General features: G+C 43.2%; 1 protein-coding gene across 3 annotated transcripts in view; it reads left to right on the forward strand.

The window, feature by feature from the left end:
* SLC22A3 (solute carrier family 22 member 3) overlaps window positions 1–20,574 on the forward strand; it is a 93,921-nt gene that overhangs the window by 14,852 nt on the left and 58,495 nt on the right. The window lies entirely within an intron of this gene.

Here is a 20,574-nt window from a genome sequence, read left to right on the forward strand (position 1 = left end):
GCTCACGCTCGGCTAAGCCCCTCGGGTTACATTTCCCTGAAGCGGAAAGACTTGGGACCAGGGGCGTCATTCCGTGTGCCGCCGCCGGATTAAGGCAGGCACCGGCGCCGGCTCCCGCCCCGTCCTCCTGACGACGCATCACGACGCAGTCACCGCATCCCTTCCGGAAGAAGGCGTCTCGCTCCCCCTAGTGCAGAGTCCTGCCCCCCTCCCAGGCCACTGCCGCCCTCCACTCCCACCCTGTCCCTCCTCGGGCCTGGCTGTCTGCACTTAAATACCCTGCAGGGCTCCCCAGAAGGCTCCGTGCTGAAGAATCCGCCGCCAGAGAGGCGGGTTCGATCCCTGGGTGGGGAAGATGCCCTGGAGAAGGACATGGCAACCCACTCCAGTATTCTTGCCTGGAGAATCCCATGGACAGAGGAGGCTGGCGGGCTACAGTCCGTGGGGTCGCAAAGAGTCGGACATGGCTGAGCGCGCGCGCGTGCACACACACACACACACACACACGTGCACAAATACGCTGCGGTGTGTCTGGTCTACACAGCACCCTCCCCGTGCCCGTTAGCTCCCCCAGCTGAGGACCCGCATTCCCCCTCGTCAGTACACTTCTTCGCAAGCCTCCAGGTTCTCAGCTTTCACTCTCCCCGCCGACGGTCCCTTCTTGTTCCCACCGCGGTCTCTGGAGACCCCAGGCCGCTGCTCACCTCACCCCCACCTCGCTGCTGCTCTCGCTTGGAGCCCGGAGTGCCACCTGTGCCCCCGGGGGGAGCAGGGCTCACCCTCCTTAGGGACCTGCTGCCAGAGTCTCCAGTTCACATTTCACCGTTCTGCTCATTTTGTGCGTCCCAATCCGTCTCCGGTTTCACCCCGGCTGTTCCGTCCAACGTGTTCAGAAGCCAAGCACATTTAAACGGATGGGCGCCTCTGGGTTCCCGCACGCTTCCAGGAACCCTGGATCCCAAATCTGGGGACGGTCTGCAGAAAGTCTTCTGTTTAGTAAAATGCTGAAGCAGCTGAACTGTCAGGTCATTTGTTATCTCCACCGTTGCTCTGATTACCAAGTGCCTACTTGGAAAGCAGATGCTCTCAGAAGATGTTCAGCCTGAAGACTTCAGCTTGCCTTGCTTCTTTACTTTGGCAGTGATGACTCCATCCCTTAACCACCAAGCCCTCAAAGCCTGAAAGAGTGTATTGATAAACCCTCCCTGAATGCCTGTGTTTACTTGTTAAACCTTCCCAATCGGGTCAGAATCCATGAATGCTTCAAAGCATCATGTGAATAATGCATGCTAATGTTTTCCAGACTATTATGAAAAGATTTAATTCATAAGGATACATGCACCTTGGAGACAATGTGGGTTCAGTTCTGGACCACCAAAATTAATCAAATATTGCAGTAAAGTCGGAAACACATTTTTTTTTGGTTTCCCAGTTGCATATAAAAGTTATGTTTACACTACACTGTAGTTTATTAAGGGTACAATAGCAATATGTCTGAAAAACAGTGTATGTACCTTACTTAATAAATGATGCTGTTGGAAAAATAATGCTGACAGAGTTGTTTGATGCAAGTTTATCACAGACCTTCAATTTGTTTTAAAAAAAACAACAACACTGTCTGCAAAGTGCAATATGTCAAGGTGTATCTGTAATGCAAAACAGTAAAAGAATTTACTCCCTTGTCAGCCCACTATCAGAGAAATTCCCATGATGTGCTGGTGATGTTCATTGGTTGGTTATTGTTCAGTCACTAAGTCATGTCCATCTCTTTGTGACCCCATGGACTGCAGAATGCCAGGCTTCCTTGTCCTTCATCATCTCCTGGAGCTTGCTCAGACTCATGTCCATTGAGTCGGTGATGCCATCCAACCATCTCATCCTCTGTCACCCTCTTCTCCTGCCCTCAGTCTTTCCCAGCATCAGGGTCTTTTCCAGTGAGTCAGCCCTTCACAACAGGTGGCCAAAGTATTAGAGCTTCAGTTTTCGAATCAGTCCTTCCAGTGAATATTCAGGGTTGATTTCCTTTAAGATTGACTGGTTTGATCTCCTTGCAGTCCAAGGAACTCTCAAAAGTCTTCTCCAACGCCCCAGTTTGAAAGCATCAATTCTTTGGTGCTCAGCCTTCTTTATGGTCCGACTCTCACATCCGTACGTGACTGTTGCAAAATCCATAGATTTGACTCTATGGACTTTGTCAGCAAAGTTATGTCTCTGCTTTTTCATTGGTTACTTTTATAGTATTTTCACCTCCACCTTTGAATCCTTAAATGAACATAGTAAAATACAATAGTTTTCCAGGTGAGTCTTTTTGAAATGCTTTCTTTCTCTTCTTTTTCACATCAGCACTTAGAGATCTGCTGGAAATTTCAACAGTGTGTTTTATACTAGAGATACAAATGGATTTCATGTAAAGTTTTAAATTAAAAAAATAAATTTTTCAAAGAAAAATGTAACAGATATTCATGTTCCCATCACCCCAAATGAACAAATGTTAGCATTTTGTCGTAGTTCCCTTAGACTATCTTTTAAAAAAGAAAGAAACTGTTGCAGAACAAGTTAAAATTCCACTTCTTATTGCTGTGGAAGAATTTACACCAAAACTCAATGACTTTAAACCAGCACTTTTGTGTTATAAAGATTAAGAAGGTAAATCTGCAGCTTGCGTGCTACATTGCTTCAGTCGCTCCTGACTCTTTGTGACCCCATGGACAATAGCCCGCCAGGCTCCTCTGTCCATGGGATTTCCCCCAAAATACTGGAGTGGGTAGCCATGCCCTTCTCCAGAGGATCTTCCTGACCCAGGGATCGAACCCGCGTCTCCTGCATTGCAGGCGGATTCTTTACTGTTACTGTCACCTGGGAAACCCAAACCTGCAGCTTACCTATAAATAATCCTCAGCTTGACTTATTAAAATTGGAGTGTAATTGATTTGCAGTGATGTGTTAGTCTCAGGTGTATAGCAAAATGATTCGGTTATACATACATTTCTATTTTTATTTTTCAATTCTTTTCGTTATAGTTTATTACAAGATATTTACTATAGCTTCTTGTGTCATACAGTAAATCCTCGCTGTTTATTTTAAAAAACACTTTTTTGTACTTGCAGATTCCGTGCGTCAGGGAGTCAGAGCACACACAGCAGGGAATGGTCATCCCTGGCCTCCAAGTGGGAGTCTCCAAGGCTTCCTAGTCCATTCTTCACAGTTGTCCTATATCTGGGCATCCATGTGACTGTCCCCTTGTATCCCTCGCTTTCTAAAACCTAATCACAGGAAGCCGTGCAGATGCAGCCTTAGGACAAAGGGTTGTCAGCGTTCTCGTTATTACTCACCAAGCTGGGTTAGAATGGAGCCGGCATTAGTAAAGCAGCAAGTTCACTCCATTTAGTTATCCTACCCTCTCTAATACTTTCTCCTCATTAGTAATAAGGGTGTGCAAAGTCCCTCAGTCGTGTCCGACTCTTTGCACGCCTATGGACTGTAGCCCGTCCGACTCCTCTGTCCGTGGGATTCTCCAGGCAAGAATACTAGAGTAGGTTGCCATTTCCTCCTCCAGAAGATCTTCCCAACCCAGGGATTGAACCTAATAAGTACTTACATTCTACTTAATGTCACAGAGTTTAAGCTCTATTCACATTTATTCCCTGAGGTGAAACTTCGTGAAAATAAAACCTGATAAGAACCTTAAGACTCACCTTCATATTTTGTATGAATCAAATAGAGTACTCAATGATAAAATGCTTTAGAAGCCGTAGAGAGCTGTTAAGATGCCCATTGCTATTGAGACCCACGGTCCGATTTCCCAGTGAGCTGGTTTCGCGTTGCAGCCCGGCCCCACGCTTCATCCTGTATCTCTTTGGTGACCCTGCTTTTGCTTCCGCCTCATGTCTCTGTGCCCAAGTACAACCAGATATTCGAGGCCCGGCTCCAGCCCTGCCTCGGCCAAAACCCCGGGCTGGCACATACCCCAGCCCGGACCGTTTCTCTCCTGGCTCTGTGCTTGCATCGCGCTCTGTGCTTCTCTTGTGGGATTTCAACACATTCCACCTTGTATTCTGTTTCCCATGCTGCATCACCGGCGCTCAGCTGGGAGCTTCGAGCAAACCGGAGCCCACGCCCCTCTCCCTTCTCACTTGCGAGACAGCACGCCTGGCACCGGCAGCCTCCTGGACAAAACTTCTCACCGCGCTGGGGCGGCTCTTGGGCGGCCAGAGTCCAGGCTCTGGCCGCGCCTTGGGTGTGGCCGTATCTGGCCGGACAGGGGACTGTCTCCTGGCTTGTCCAAAGTCACCCTCGGTCCCCCGGTTCAGCAAGAGGATGCTAGCCTCTGAGAGGGGTGTTGCCTGGGCCTCTCCCCATCCTGGGACCGTGGGGCTCGTCCGTGGGGGTTGCGCTTTCCAGTTTGGAGCAGCTGTGGATCAAGAAGAGACACAAGGAAGACGAAAGACTTGGCAGAAGCAGGGCCATTCAGGGCTTTTCCGGGACGGGTGCCAGCCTCCGGTTTAAGTGTGAGGTAATTAAAATATATGAAAGGGTGTCTTGTCTCCAGCTTCACTTGAAAGCTCTGCAGTGACAGTGACGGGAACATCTACGCCTCCCAGGGGCACCGGGAGGGACAGGCCGAGCGGGCGCACGCTGTTTTCTGCGTGGCTCCCCCTGGAAGCTGGGTACCTATCGAGGTCCCAAGTGGGTAGATGGATGGCACCTCGAGAAGTCCATGTGGTCGCCTTACACTTGGTGGCAGAATCTCTCTCCGGAAACTGACCAGACCAGACCTGGACCTTTGACGTGGCGTCAAGCAGGGACTCCCAAGCAACCAGACCCGCGTTAGAGCCGCCAACCCGCACACGGCGCCTTGGAAATGCCCTTCAACAACAGAAGAAGTGCAGTCCTAGCAAGGGTCTATTTTCCTGTGACTTGGCCTAGTCTGAGCCAATGAAAAGACATAAATGGTCACGGTGACACTCTAGAACCTTCCTTCCTTTGTAAAACAAGAAGAAAAGAAGGCAAGTGAAGTAGCTCAGTCATGTCCAACTCTTTGCGACCCCATGGACTGTAGCCTACCAGGCTCCTCCACCCATGCGATTTTCCAGGCAAGGGTTCTGGAGTGGATTGCTGTTTCCTTCTGCAGGGGATCTTCCCAACCCAGGGATCAAACCCAGGTCTTCCACACTGCGGGCAGATGCTTTACCATCTGAAATTGTAAAACCAAGCTGCATAGCTCTCGTACGCAACAGACTGTACTCCCTGCCTCCTTCCCACTGCAAAGCAATTAGTTCTAAGAGCAATATGAAACTGCTAGAGTAATGCTTGAAGAGGGGAAAAAAAAAAAGCACATTGGTACAATGCCAGCATTTTTTTAATGTTATTCCAGTAGCAGAAAATTTTGCTGTAAGCGTGAGGCAGTTTTCAGTTGGTAAAAATATGATGGAAATAGCTCTCCTACTGAAGAGATGGCTTAATAAATTCTTACTGTCTTTTAATCCCTAAATCATGTCCAACTCTTTGTGACCCCATAGACTGTAGCCCACCAGGCTCCTCTGTTCATGGGATTTCCCAGGCAAGACTACCTGTCACTTGGCAGCTCCAGGCAACTTAAGACTTTGGGAAATACATGGTTGTATGTGTGTATTTCCCAAAATAGTGTTGTGCACACACACACTAGAAATACTGTTCAGAGTAGTACAGATTACAAAGTTTGTTCTGCGCTTCGGGTCAAATAATTACAAACTCTGCGGTCACAACAGAATAACACTTGCAAAGCAGTGCTCTCCAGGTGGAATTTAATGAATAATCCTATTGTTTTCCAACTTGCCTGACGCGCTGTCCTAAAAATCCTGGCCCAGACTCTCCTGACATGAAGTGTTTTCTCAAGCCTCTTTTCCTGATTCTAAACAATTGGAAATGTTATGAAAATAACTCTATTGTCAAATCCCACAGATTCTTGATCTCAAATATAAACCACCAAGAGAACAAAAAAACAAACAGAGTTAGCACAAGACACAGATGGAGGAAAAAGCCATCTGCAGATGCTGCTGAGAAGGCTTAATTTTGGTGCAAAGATATGTTTTCAAATTTTATTGAAGTATAGTCGATTGATGAAGTTGTGCTTCAGTTATCCATATACATATTCTTTTCATATTCTTTTCCATTATGATTTACCACAGAATATTGAATATAATTCCTTGTGCTGTACGGTAAGACCTTGTTGTTTGCATCTGCTAACCCCCAACTCCCAGTCCTTCATTCCCCCTCCTCTGGCAACCACAGTCTGTTCTCTATATCTTTAAGTTTACTTCTGTTTCATAGATATGTTCGTTTGTGTCTATTTTCATAGATTCCATATAAATGATATCCTATGGTATTTGTCTTTCTCTGTCTCACATACTTCCCTTAGTATGTGAGTATTATCATCTTAGTATGATAATCTCTAGGTCTATCCATGTTGCTGCAAATGGCATTATTTCATTTTTATGGCTAATATTCCATTATACATACATACACACACACACACACACACACACACACACATCTTTATCCATTCATCTGTTGATGGATATTTAGGTTGTTTCAATGTCTTGGCTACTGTAAATAGAGTTACTATGAACATAGGGGTGCAGGTATCTTTTTGAATTAGAGTTTTCAATTAGATATATACCCAGCAGTGAGGTTGTTGGGTCATATGATGTATTTTTACATTTTTCAGGAACCTTCATACTGTTCTCCATAGTGGCTGCACCCATTTACATTCTTAACAATGTAGGAGGGTCCCCTTTGCTCCACACCCTCTGCAGTATTTGTTATTTATAGGCTTTTTAATGATGGCCAGTCCGACGGATGTGAGGTGGTACCTCATTGTAGTTTTGATTTATGCTTTTTAATACTTAGCAATGAGGAGCATCTTTTCATGTGCCTGTTGGCCATCTTTCTTTGGAGAAATGTCTATTTAGATGTTGTGCCTATTTTTCGATTGGGTTGTTTGGTTTTTTGTTATTGAATTGTAGGAGCTGTTTGCATATTTTGGAAAGTAATCCCTTGTCAGTTGCGTCATTTGCAAATATTTTATCCCAGGCTGTACATAAGATGTCTTTTCATTTTGCTTATGGTTTCCTTTGATGTGCAAACCTTTTAAGTTTGAATAGGTTCCATTTGTATACTTTTGCTATTATTTCTATTGCCTTGGGAGGCTGACCTAGGAAAGCACTGGTATGATTTATGTCAGAGAAAGTTTGCTTATATTTTCTTCTAGGAGTTTTATGATGTCTTATCTTACACTTAAGTCTTTAAGCCATTTCAAGTTTATTTCTGTGTGTGCTGTGAGGATGTGTTATAGCCTCCATGATTTGCATGTAGCTGTCCAACTTTCCCAATACCACCTGCTGAAGAGACTGCCTTTCCCCCATTGTATATTCTTTGGCGCAAAGCTTTTTTTTTTTTTTTTTTGGTTTGAGTCCGTTTACCATTTCTAAGCTTTGTGGTCATTTATTGACTTTTGCTGACAGTAACTTCTGCTTTTCTTATTGATTTATATAATGTTCTGTTTCTCCTCTAAACCTTCTCACTCTATGTTGTTTCTTTCCTAATCTAATAGAAATTACTTTGCTGTTATGAGTCACCTGGTGTTTCTGACACTCATTCCATGTTCAGAGGACGGAAAATAGCAGAACGGGAAAGCACAGACCTTCCAAACTATCTGTTCAGTGTCCTGAGTTTTGATGTGAGCACGAAACGAAGGTTCCAAAAATTCTAGAATGAAGTGTCAAAGTCAGAAAGATGTGATAGGGTTATAACATGGCGTTTTTATAATTTATTTATTTTTCACTGAAGGATAATTGCTTTACAGAGAACATGACTTAATATTCATAGCAAAATCAATGATTTTTTAGAAGATTAAAAAAGATAAGCATTAAAGTGGGAAAATACCAAAGATTTCCTTTCTGTAAGCCAGTTTTTATATTCTGGAGAAGTAGATTTGTATGTGGCACTATTGCTGGTATTTCTTTAGCTTGGCTGCCTGTGTCATGAGAGTGAGTTCTATTAGAAAATATGGTCTTTGGCAGACTTTAAAAGGTGTACATGGTACTCTATGTTCTGACTAGATTATGAAAATCTTTGGTAATGGTAGTTTCCAAGAGGAGAAACAGTGTTTTCAACACACAAACTGAAATCTAGTAAGATGTGATGGGTCTTCTTGATCCTAGAATTCCTCTTCAAGCCATGCCTGATGGACTGTAATATATATCAGGAAGTCCTTGACATCTCAAGATGGCAGATTTTGAAAATTTCTGTGTCAAATCCTCACATGGGAGGTGGGGGCAGGGGAGTCTGTCTTTCTCTGCAAAGGACAGAGAAGATCATGTGTTTATTTTCCTATAAGGGATGGTTAAACTCATTGTGGGATTTATTATTGTTATTATTTTTAGTAGTTTTCCTCTGTCTGTTTCACCCAACCTACAATCAGATGGCTTATGAATCCTTCCTGTAGGTTCCATAACGTCTTACAGTCCAGAAAACTGCCAAATATCTATGTCTGTATTTGAGGACAATTTCTAGTAGCAAAATACCTCCTGGTACCGTTTTCAAAATGCCAACTACATAAGACAGAACAACTACTCGCACCTGTAAAAGTCCCCACGTCTTGTTTCATGATAAGCTAATTTGACACCTTCCTTTCCCCAAACCGAAGAATCACAAAAAGGCAGCTACATGTTTGTTATTAGTTTTAAACATTATCGTGTTTCTAAGGATATGTTCTGTGTGTTTTGTTTGGCCCTCTGTACTTACAATGATCAAATAGTGAGCTCATTTTTGTTACTAATTGTTGTATGTTTCAAATACAAATCAACCCCCGTGAATAACTGCAGTTAGAGTCCTAATAAGAATCAAGGAGTTCTGAACTTGTTTCTGATTTGTATCTCGTTGTTTATTACCTGCCCTCACAAATATATCTGACCTATATCTGCAGACTATGCCATCTGTTTTTGCTTTCCCCGTTGTGCAGTCTGGACAGCTTTGTCTCCAAAATGCTGAGTCATTTTAGTCTGTTTATGATGTCCTTTTAAATGTCTCTGCATTTCCTAATTATTACAGAGAACCATTATCATGTGAGGGATAAAAAATCAACTCCAAGAAGAACCTCTGATCACTCTAATTAACAATGAGGCTAATATAAACAGATCCTGCGTTTTATTTTCTTAAAAACTGGGATTGAAACACTTTGTTGGAAAAAAATGAATTTCTCTGGAATGTGCTCATGTATGTTTATTTTAGGGGTCTGCATAAGAGTTTTACAAAAGAAACTGCAACCTACATAAATTAGCAGGCTGCTTTACCTAATATTTTTCAAAATTTGTTTTGTAATAAGTTGGCATATGAGAAGGTTAACGAAAGAACTGGAATTTTTTTTGAAATTATAACTTAATCTTTCATCCCCAAATCTCTACATTTTGCTTGCTATGACTTGATTATATTTCAAAACTCAGCTTTTGCATTTCTTTTTTAGAGTAAGGCTTTCAGTGTATTTCTATAATGGTGAAAAATTTAAAACTACCCACTCTCTTTTCCAGTATAAAGAATAGGTTTAATATTTATGGTCTAATAATAGGTTTAATAATTATGATCACATATGCAATAGACTAAATGTAACCATTTATAGTGATGGTATGGAAAAGAGATTCACAAACTCACAAATCCCACGCAGACTGTGTAGAATGGTAGAAGGACAAAGAACAAATAAAATAGTAGATGAATATAACCTTATCTTTTGAAAACACATGTGTGTATATAAATATGTGCATGGGTAAAAGTATAGAAAAATATTCATAATAGAGTGGAATTGCAGGTGATTACGGGAGATAGTGAAGGGCAGGGAACCCTGGTGTCCTGCAGTTCATAGGGTGGCAAAGATTCTGACACGACTTAGCAACTGAACAAAACCAACAATAGCTGGTTGTTTTTCTTCTAATTTATATACATTCGCCCTGTTGCTTAAATAAAAAATTGTTTTTAAAAAGTATGGGCAACGATTTTTTTTTAAAACAGTCATTTTATTTTTCAGATTTTTTTTATTTGATAATACAGAATGATAGTGTTGCAGTAAATGAGTTTGCTGCTGCTACTGCAAAGTCACTTCAGTCGTGTCCGACTCTGTGTGACCCATAGATGGCAGCCCACCAGGCTCCCCCGTCCCTGGGATTCTCCAGACAAGAACACTGGAGTGGGTTGCCATTTCCTTCTCCAGTGCATGAAAGTGAAAAGTGAAAGTGAAGTGGCTCAGTCGTGTCCGACTCTTAGCGACCCCATGGACCGCAGCCTATCAGGCTCCTCCGTCCATGGGATTTTCCAGGCAAGAATACTGGAGTGGGGTGCCATTGTCTTCTCCCATAAATGAGTGTATCAATCCCAAAACAAGGACCTCTAGTAGGAGAAGTAACAAGTGCACCTTAGAGACAAAGAAAATTATGGTATTAGGACTTTTCTAGAAAATTCAAGATATGTGGTCACAGTTAAGGTATGTGACTTCTGGAGCTAACTGAAATAGATTTTCATGAAGGATCTGGTAGCTAGGGTGTCTCCAATCCAGGGAGTGCGTTTTATCTAGGTCTTGAAGAAGGAAGGAATGGAATTTTTATCTGACAAAGAAGAGATGGGAAAATGGTGTTTCAGACAGAGAAAACAGCTGAACACCCACAAAGGTAAAAATAACTGAAATATGGGTGAACAGGCCAGTGCAGCCAAGAGTGATGGGTGATAAGATTGGAAAATGTGTTGAGGTGCTATGGGAAGAGTTTGAAAGCTGTAATAAAAAGCCTGCACTTTCTTCTCTAAAAAGTGAGAAGCTTAATAGTAAAGATTTTAATCAAAGGAGGGATCATCTCATTTCCAAGGCACTGCTCCCTAATACCACATGTAGGACCTATTATTATTCTAAGGTAGATTATTATTTTAGTGATATCTCATAAAGACACACGCTGAGCAGACCCATTTTGGGAGGCCTCTGTCTTGAAGCTTGAACATCAAGTATTGGTGTTATGTATGGTTAATATCGGGGCTTCCCAGGTGGCACAGTGTTAAAAAACCCACCTGCCAATGCAGGAGATTCGAGTTCAATCCCTGGGTTGGGACGACCCCCTGGAGGAGGAAATGGCAACCCACTCCAGTATTCTTGCCTGAAGAATTCCATGGACAGAGGAGCCTGGCGGGCTACAGTCCATGGGATCGCAAAGAGTCAAGACGTGACTGAGCAACTGAGCACACATGAGCATGGTTAATATCACAGAACAGGATATCTGAGAAGTCAACTCATCACCAACACCCAAGGCTGATCTTGGTCTCCAGGACAGAGAATACTGGCAAAAATATGAGTCAGATATTGTGTGCCACTTTAAATGAACAGTGTTTTAGGGAATTTAGATGGGTATAGTATCTCAAACACTAATAGTTAAAAGTTATCCTGTTACCAAACCAAATTTGAACCAACAGTCTATTCACAGAGGATTGTGGTGAAGGAAAGAATGATGTCTATTGCAGCTCATGTTCACAAGATCCAAATCCCCTGATGGCTTTCAGAGAAGGTCTTTAAAGGCAAGGTGAGGACGAGGGTCACCGGGTGCATGACACGCTCACAGATATTCTTCTGATTGATTGATGGTGAGGTCAAAAGGTGGTATTTTTGGAGTCACGATCATCAACCTTCTGGTTTCAACAGGTCTGCGGTCTTCAAGGGCTTCCCAGGTGGCACTAGTGGTAAAGAACCCACCTGTCAATGCAGGAGATGCAAGAGACGCAGGTTTGATCCTTGGATCAGGAAGATCTCCTGGAGAAGGGAATGGCAACCCACTCCAGTATTCTTGTCTGGAAAATCCCATGGGCCGAGGAGCCTGGTGGGCTATAATCCATGGGGTCCCAAAAGAGTTGGACACAACCTAGTGACTAAACAACAATAACAAAGGGGGAAATTAAATTGAAATGAAGTCATTTGAGTGGGCCCTGATCCAGATGACTGATGACCTTGTTAGATGAAGATCAGGACACAGACACACATAGAGAGGAAGGCCCTGTAAAGACACAGCGAGAAGATGGCTGTCTTCAAGCTAAGAAGAGAGGCCTCAGAAGAAACCTACTCTGTTGACACCTTAATCTCAGACTTCTGGCCTCCAAAATGTAAGAAGATATATTTCTGTTGCTTAAAGCCGTACTTTGTCATGGCAACCCCAGCAAACAAATACACTGTCTGTCCTTGGTGGTCTTTAGCTCGCAGATGCATCGCTCCAATCTCTCCCTATGTCTTCCCAAGGTGTGTCCCCCTTGCTGCAATGTGCATGTCTGTGTCCCTGCCTCCTCTTCTTATAAGGACAGCAGTCATTACATCAGGGCCCACCCTGAGCCAGTATGACCTCATCTTAACTAATTACATCTGCAAAGACCCTGTTTCCAAATAAAGTCATTTTCTGAGGTTCCAGATTGACATCAACTGGGTGAGGGCTGGGGGACACTAGACAACCCAGCACACAATGTGAAAATTAACTACCCCTCAGCAGGCATGTAACTTGTATACCTATAACCTCCGTGCCTACCCAGGGTTTTCAAACTCACCTGCTTGTTAGACTAGATTCTGATTTAATTGGTCTGGAGCAGAGCTTAGGCTTGTTTTCACTTATTCTAAGTAATTTTAACAAGCAGTCAGTGTTGAAAACTACATTTTAAAACCATTCATTATAGTATTTATTATCATCCTCACAAAATTAAAAGATACTTGTTCCTTGGAAGAAAAGCTATGACAAACCTAGACAGCATAATAAAAAGCAGAGACATCACTTTGCCAACAAAGGTCCTTCTAGTCAAAGCTATGGTTTTTCCAGTAGTCATGTATGGATGTGAGAGTTGGACCATAAAGAAAGCTGAGCACTGAAGAATTGATGCTTTCAAACATCAATTGGTGTTGTGTGGTGTTGGAGAAGACTCTTAAGAGTCCCTTGGACTGCAAGGAGATCCAACCAGTCCATCCTAAATGAAAATCAGTCCTGAATATTCATTAGAAAGACCGATGCTGAAGCTGAACCTCCAATCCTTTGGCCACCTGATGCGAAGAACTGACTCATTGGAAAAGACCCTGATGCTGGGAAAGACTGAGGGCAGGAGGAGAAGGGGACGACAGAGGATGAGATGGTTCGATGGCATCACTGACTCTGTGAACATGAATTTGAGCAAACTCTGAGAGATAATGAAGGACAGGGAAGCCTGGTGTGCTGCAGTCCATGGGATCACAAAGAGTTGGTCACAACTTAGTAAACTGAGCAACAGCAACGTCATTGTCAGATCGCCAACCATAAGGTAGTTGGGAGCATTTATTGGGTATTTAATGTCTCGAGCATTATACTAAGTACTTTACATATATGATCTGAGTGACAGCATCAGGCCAGTTCTGGTGCTCATTTTATAGACAGGGACCCAGAGGGGTTAAAGATGGTAAGAAGGGTTTTCCTGGTGGCTCGGTGGTGGAGAATCCACCTGCCAATGCAGGAGCCACAGGTTTGATCCTTGATCCAGGAAGATGCCACGTGCCACAGAACAGCTAAACCCGCGCACGACAACTATTGAACCTGTGCTCTTGACCCCTGGAGCCACAACTCTGAGCTCAAATGCAGCGACCACTGAAGCCTGTGGGCCCTACAGACGGTGCTCCACAATAAGAGAAGCCACTGCAATGAGAAGCCCGCGCACCGCAACTCGAGAATAGCCCCTGCTCTCCGCAACTAGAGAAAAGCCTATGTGGCAATGGAGACCCAGCAAAGCCAAAAATAAAAACGAATAAATTTATATTTTTTTTAAAAGGACATTAAGAAAATTGCCAAGGGACACAAAGTCAGGAGGGGTCGATCAAGATGCCTGGGCTGACTCCAGAGCTGCGGCGCCTCTGTTCTTGGGTCTGTACAGATTCAGAGCCAGTCAGCTTTCTCTTGTCCTCAGACAGTCTCAGTTCTTTAGAGAAATCGTAAACATTTTCGGATGAGTAATTGCTTGTGTTCGCTACAAAGAAATAAAACGGGTTGAACATCTGAAGTTTGAAGGTGAGTCACGAAGGTCTTAATAAATAATGAGGCATTATTATTATCCAAGTAAATGTAGCTTTCTCCTTTCTTCCAGTTTCGCAAGCTCAGGCAGAAAGCTGTGCATTTAAAGGACATCTGTCCCTTCTATTTCCAAGTTTGTTTGCTTGACTATATATGAAAAGAGAAAGTCGTTCAGTCGTGTCCGACTCTTTGTGACCCCATGGACTATACAGTCCGTGGAATTCTCTAGGCCAGAATACTGGAGTGGGTAGCCTTTCCCTTCTTCAGGGGATCTTCCTGACCCAGGAATAGAACCAGGGTCTCCTGCATTGCAGGCGGATTCTTTACCAGCTGAGTTACCAGGGAAGCTTATATATATATATATATATATATATATATATATATATATATATATGAACGTGTGACTGTTATTGACCTTGGAGATCGCCTGTAGAACAAGTGACACTCTGTAAACCTTGCGTCAGACCGCGGTGCCACTTTACACCAGTGATCGCCTGCTCTAGGCGACTGTTGCAGACTCTTGGGTTTCTTGTCTCTGGGTCTTGCTCTCCTCTCCCTGGACTCTTCCTCTATCCTTTAGATCTTTCTCCTCCTTTGTTATGAGCGCTCTTGATGCCTCTGGTTTTCTGAGTAAGAAACTCTGTCCCATTGCCGCCTGCCCCACTGAGGGCATAGACACAGGTGATCATTCAGCTTTAAGTCTGAGCCCGCCACCCTCTCTGCTGCAGGCAGATCTGAACCTCACTGGCACATGTGCTTTGGTCTCTGTGCCTAGGTTGCCCATGGCCCGGCTCAAACACCCTTCTTTCCCCTTTGTTTCCCTTCTAAACGAAGCTCATTATTGAAGGCTTTGTTTATGTCCCACTTTCTCCATGAATCTAATTGCTCTGGATTCCCACCAGTCATGTCTTTCTCTGGGCCCCTCTTGCATTTAGTCTGTCCCATGCAGTTTAAATCTCAGTTGCCCTGTGTTTGCTTCCCATAAGCTACCCTGGCTCCTGGTGGCTCAGTGGTAAAGAATCTGCCTGCCAATACAGGAGACCCAGGTTTGATCCCTGGGTTGGGAAGATCCCCTGGAGAAGGTAATGGCAACCCACTCTAGTGTTCTTGCTGGGAAATCCCATGGACAGAGGAGCCGGGTGGGCTACAGCCCATGGGCTCTCAAAAGAGTCAAACATATCTTAGTGACTCAACAACAGCTCTGAGCCATGTAATAAGCTCCCCAGGGTGGCAGAAACGAAGCCTGCGCTGGTATTCCTCCTGGCCTCATCTGTGGGATGCCAGCACACCACTGGAAGCTTTAAATACTTATGATCAGTTTCCATACCTACAGCTCATCATGATGGCTCACACAGATCAGAAAAGCAGGAAAATTTTGGTATACCCAAATAATACCCAAATAATGCTATCAGATCATGTTAAAGAAATTTTCGTTAAAACTAGTATTAATAATGACATGCTTCCCCCTCATGGAGATCCGACCCAAATAATTTTCTTTGTGATTGCAGTGTTTTTAAAATATTCATTTGTTTGGCTGCTCCAGGTCTTAGTTGCATCATATGGAATCCTTGGTCTTTGTTGCAGCGTGCAGGATCTTTTTAGTTGCCATGTGCAAGCTCTTATTTGCAGCGTGTGGGATCTAGTTCCCCAACCAGGGGTCAAACCCAGGACTTCTATGTTGGGAGTGCAGAGTCTTAACCACTGGGTTACCAGGGAAGCCCCTAAGATTACAATATTTTAAGCCATTAACAGGCTCTGTGATGGCAGCTTGTTGATTAGAAATGGAATCCATCCATGGGATGAATGTGTGACTGGCCAATGCTAAATGTAGCCAGAGGTAACCCACATCCGGTGGTCAAACCAAGGGCGTACATGATGTTATTAACACTGATGAAGCGTTTGTTGGCTGTTGATTTTTAACTGAGAGCTAATGCGGAATGGCTCGATTTACAACACATCCTGAGAAAATCAAAGCAGAGGCACTCGGAGCTTATCATTCAATTCCAGCGACTTCTCTTTCTCCCACAACAATACAGAGAATGAATAGTTTTTCATGGCTGGAGTCAAATACTGTGATGTCCTCTCAACTTAGACTCTCTTATGTGAGAGTTTGTTCAAGAGGACTAAACAGCACGTCTATGGAAAAGTCAGCTGCCGGCCATCAGGGGTCACTCCCTGTGGCTTCAGGAGCAGGCAAGCCCCCTCCTGAACTCCTGTCTTTTGCATCCCTGCATTATTTTCACCTTACACCTTTGTGTATTGAAGATATTCTGTTGCCCTGGTTCTAAGGATAATTTAGACGTCAAAACTTGAGCCTATATCTGATGATGACCTGATTCAGCATTTTATCACTACAACTCAAGCAGACATAATGTCTGTTTGGATTTTAACATCTAGGAAAAGCTAAGAAAAGCACTTGGTTGGAAGCCCTTTGAAACGAACTAATTAGGCTAGAGTTGTGCTTTCTGCAAATGAAATGATGAGATCCTTCCAGAATTCCACAAACAGTTGTTTGAATCCTTATCTGATTGGCTTTCTGCTCATGCCAAGGGGAGTAATTTTCCTTGCGTAGAAATGAGTTGAAATTTAAATTAAAGTTACTTTAAAGGAAAATTAACAGGATGGATACAATGGATTTATGAGTATTTAAAAATAATTTTAAATGTGTACACTTATAAAAAAGGAGATGCTTCACTTGTTCTTCATAGATTGCCTTAGGACAGACATAAATGTTTGTGACTTTGATTCATACTTAGTTAGGTCTGACAAGAGATGTGTTTTAGGTCTCCCTGGGAACTACAACAAAATTTTAGTACTTCTTTTCAGGAAAAAGTCCTTAGCCTATAACATTCGTTGGCTTCAGTGCCTGCCAACCGCTCTTTAGGCACAAGAACATCTCAGGCCCAGAGCTGTTTGAGCAGCAGACAGTGAGCTCAGACCTGACTATGACGCACACGCCCCAGGAGGCAGGGGTCTGCCTCCCAAGTGGGTGAGCAAGAGTCAAAACCAAGCCCTTCAGTCTTGTGACTGCAGTCTGTTCCCTGTGCTGGAAACCTGTGTGTGTGTGTGTGTGTGTGTGTGTGTGTACTTGTGTGCACATGCATTTCTTTCCAGGTATGTAATTTGTTTAAATTAATTCACTTTCTGCTTTTGAAGGGTTTCCCTTGTAGCTCAGTTGTTAGAGAATCTGCCTGCAGTGCAGGAGACCCGGGTTCGATCCCCTGAAGAAGGAAATGGCAACCCACTCCAGTACCCTTGTCTGGAAAATCTCATGGACAGAGGAGCCTGGTGGGCTGCGGTCCATGGGGTCGCAAAGAGTTGGCCATGACTGAGTGACTGATGCACATCACACACGCTTTTGAAAGATAGCAGGCTCCCAGTCATTAAAAAAAAAAAAAAAGAAAAGAAACCAGGTATATAAAGCAGGAAGGGGTTGGAAAAAAAAAAAAAAAGATGTGGATTTGAGTTGTTTTGGAAAAGCCAGAGAAGCAAGGAGGGGACAGCTCCTGCAGACCCCCTGCCCTGCTCCTCAGCATCTCAGAGCCTGGGGGCCTGTCGCTTAGCCCCGGTGTAGCCGGGGAGCGGTTAGAAGCACTGTGCACGCTCAGTCGCTCCGTCGTGTCTGACTCTTTGCGACCCCATGGACTGTAGCCCGCCAGTCCATGGCAGTCTCCAGGCAAGAATGCTGCAGGGGGCTGCATGCCCTCCTCCAGGGATCTAGCGCTGCTCGTCCTTGCTACAGGTGGAGCCAGCGTTGCCTCCAACCGCCTCCCTCCTCCTTCTCATCCTGCACCAGCGCCCCCTACTGGCAGAACCTAACGGGCCCTGCTGGCCCAGGATTCTGAGAATGGTAGCTTGCACTCCCCCAACAGAGGAAGAGACGGTCGGACGTATCAACGGCTCCATGGACACGAGTCTGAGCAAGCTCTGGGAGCTGGTGATGGACGGGGAAGCCTGGCGTGTTGCAGTCCTTGGGGTCACAAAGAGTCGGACGCGACTGAACTGAACTGAACATCTGTAATACAGAGCAAAGCATAGAAGATGCTCCAAATACGGTCCAGATGGTATCATAGTGCTTTACAAACTAAGTTATCATAGCACATTAACCACTTAAACTTTTAAATTAATTTTATTGTCATAGGAAATATGGGAAAAACTTTTTGATAGCTCTCCTCTTATGTGAGAGTTTAAAATGTCATCAATTTTATATTAAAGAATTTTTGAGTGTATTTAAAAAGTATTTAGAGGCATCTTAATTCACACAATTCAAAAGGAGCTAAATATGTTCATTAAAAGGACTGGAGAAACATTCCTATACCTACGGCTAATCCAGGTGTCTGAAGCTCAGCTGGAGGAAGCAGCTTCTACTGTTTGGGAGTTTACATTTGACATTGGCTGATATCAGCATATTTTCTGAGTCAGAATGTTTTCTCTGGCAGTTAAATCTCCTATTTGATTTCTGAGATTTTACATACTTTAATTCTAGTTCAATTTTTTAAATGCTTAATTCCAATGAGAAATTATTTCAGATGAATAATCACCTGCAAGTTTACTTAAAATGAAATTGTTGTGCCTTAAAAAACCATCATCTATATTAATGATAAATCCCTTTTAAGTTACAACTACTATCCATAGATGTGTATCTTCTTACTTCTTTGGGGCTTCCCTGGTGACTCAGATAGTAAAGAGTCTGCCTGCAATGCAGGAGACCCGAGTTCAATTCCTGGGTCAGAATATCCCCTGGAAAAGGGGATGGCAACCCACTCCAGTATTCTTGCCTGGAGAATTCCATGGACAGAGGAGCCAGATGGGCTATAGTCCACTGGGTCGCAAAGAGTCAGACATGAGAATCTTACTTTTTTAGTCTTCATCAATCTTTTCGGTAGCTCTATGAAGTGGGCCAGCTACTACTGCCCCGAGTCTTCTTTTTTCCAGCTTCTTTTTTTGCAGCCATACTTAACCGGTTTAAGTGGTTAAAGTGCTATGATAACTTAGTTTCTAAAGCACTATGATGCCACCTGGATCACACATTGAACATCTTCTATGCTTTGTTCTGTATTTCAGAGGTTGGAGGAGTGCAAGCTATAATTCTCAGCTTCCAGCTTCTTTTTTCCAGCTATATTGGTCGACAGGTCATATATTAGCTGTGGGACCAAGACAAGAATTCAGGTTCTATAAATAAATATTGCAGCTTGCTTATGAATATATATCTATCAGACCACTCACAATTCTTATCCTAATAACATTAATTTTCATGTCACACTACAGTCTAGAGCAGTGCTCTTCATGTTGGGGCAAGCATGCCGTTTGGAGGTGTGCAGAGATGGTCATGTGGTGGGGGGTCTGGATTCTTCAAAAGCAATCAGCTTTCAGAGCCTCAGCTCACACATGTCCAAAGTGGTGTCGAGGATATGTAGTTAATGAGGATACAGGTCTTTTCTTAACGTCCTCCCCCTTTGCGAAAGGACTCCTACCTCTCTCCCATCTTACTATCAGGTACTGACCTGGAGTTTTAAAACCGGTGGGGAACCAGTGGGACAATTTGGAATACTGGTAAGGAAGTAACTAGGAAAGAAAGCAAATGACCTGAATGATTTGAATGAACACCTTTTTATGAGCTTGGTGGTTCCCATTTCTTTTCTGACAACAAGACTGTGGGAGTCTTAAATGGCATGTTGGTTGATAGAAAAGTTAAACATGAGTTTATTGATGGATTGTTCTGTGAATCTTGGCATTGAGAAAGAAGCAATAGAACCGGGTAACAATCCTGTAACAAAACTGTCTCCGTTCCCATTACTTTATTTATACAGATAAGTTTTCTTGGCACATAAGTTTATAAAAATGAAAAATCAGGAATAGAATTGATGTTGAACCCTAACTCATTCTAGTAATAAACAATCTTCAACCACAGATTACATGAGCTAGCTGGAAAACCCCGAGCTTTCTTAACCTTATTCTAGAAACAGGGAGGTGCATTTCCAATAAAATTTTACTCCAGATAGTACTTGTTTTTCAAGATTCATCTTATCTTACATTCTTATATCATGTTCTAAAAGTAACTAAAATATAACCCAATCAGAAAGGATTCTAATATTTAGAAACATTGTCTCAGGACAAAAGTTAATTAAATGTCAATTTATATACGTAACACAATATTTTCTACATAAAATATTAGGATATATCCATGTGTGAATGAAACTAAGAATTCAAAGAGGAAAAAGACTGGGGTCAAATTTTAGACTATTGCAGAACTTGTTTTCACTGGATTATGGTAGTTGTCATGGCTGCGGTACTCTACTGGATACAGTTGGGAGAATGATTTTAAAATGTCAGCATTTATAGTGTACCGAAAACTACATCGATGGCAGATAGTGAAACTGATAAAGACGACACATGTCACCGTAAAAGCACCTATGTGATACACTTAAGAGTTTTGAAGGATTGTGCGAGCAAAAATGTTCAAGGATACAAAAGATCAGGTGTCTTGAGGAGGAGCGTTGCC

This window comes from Dama dama, chromosome 26 (assembly GCF_033118175.1).
Source record: "Dama dama isolate Ldn47 chromosome 26, ASM3311817v1, whole genome shotgun sequence".
In the NCBI taxonomy this organism is placed as follows: domain Eukaryota; kingdom Metazoa; phylum Chordata; class Mammalia; order Artiodactyla; family Cervidae; genus Dama; species Dama dama.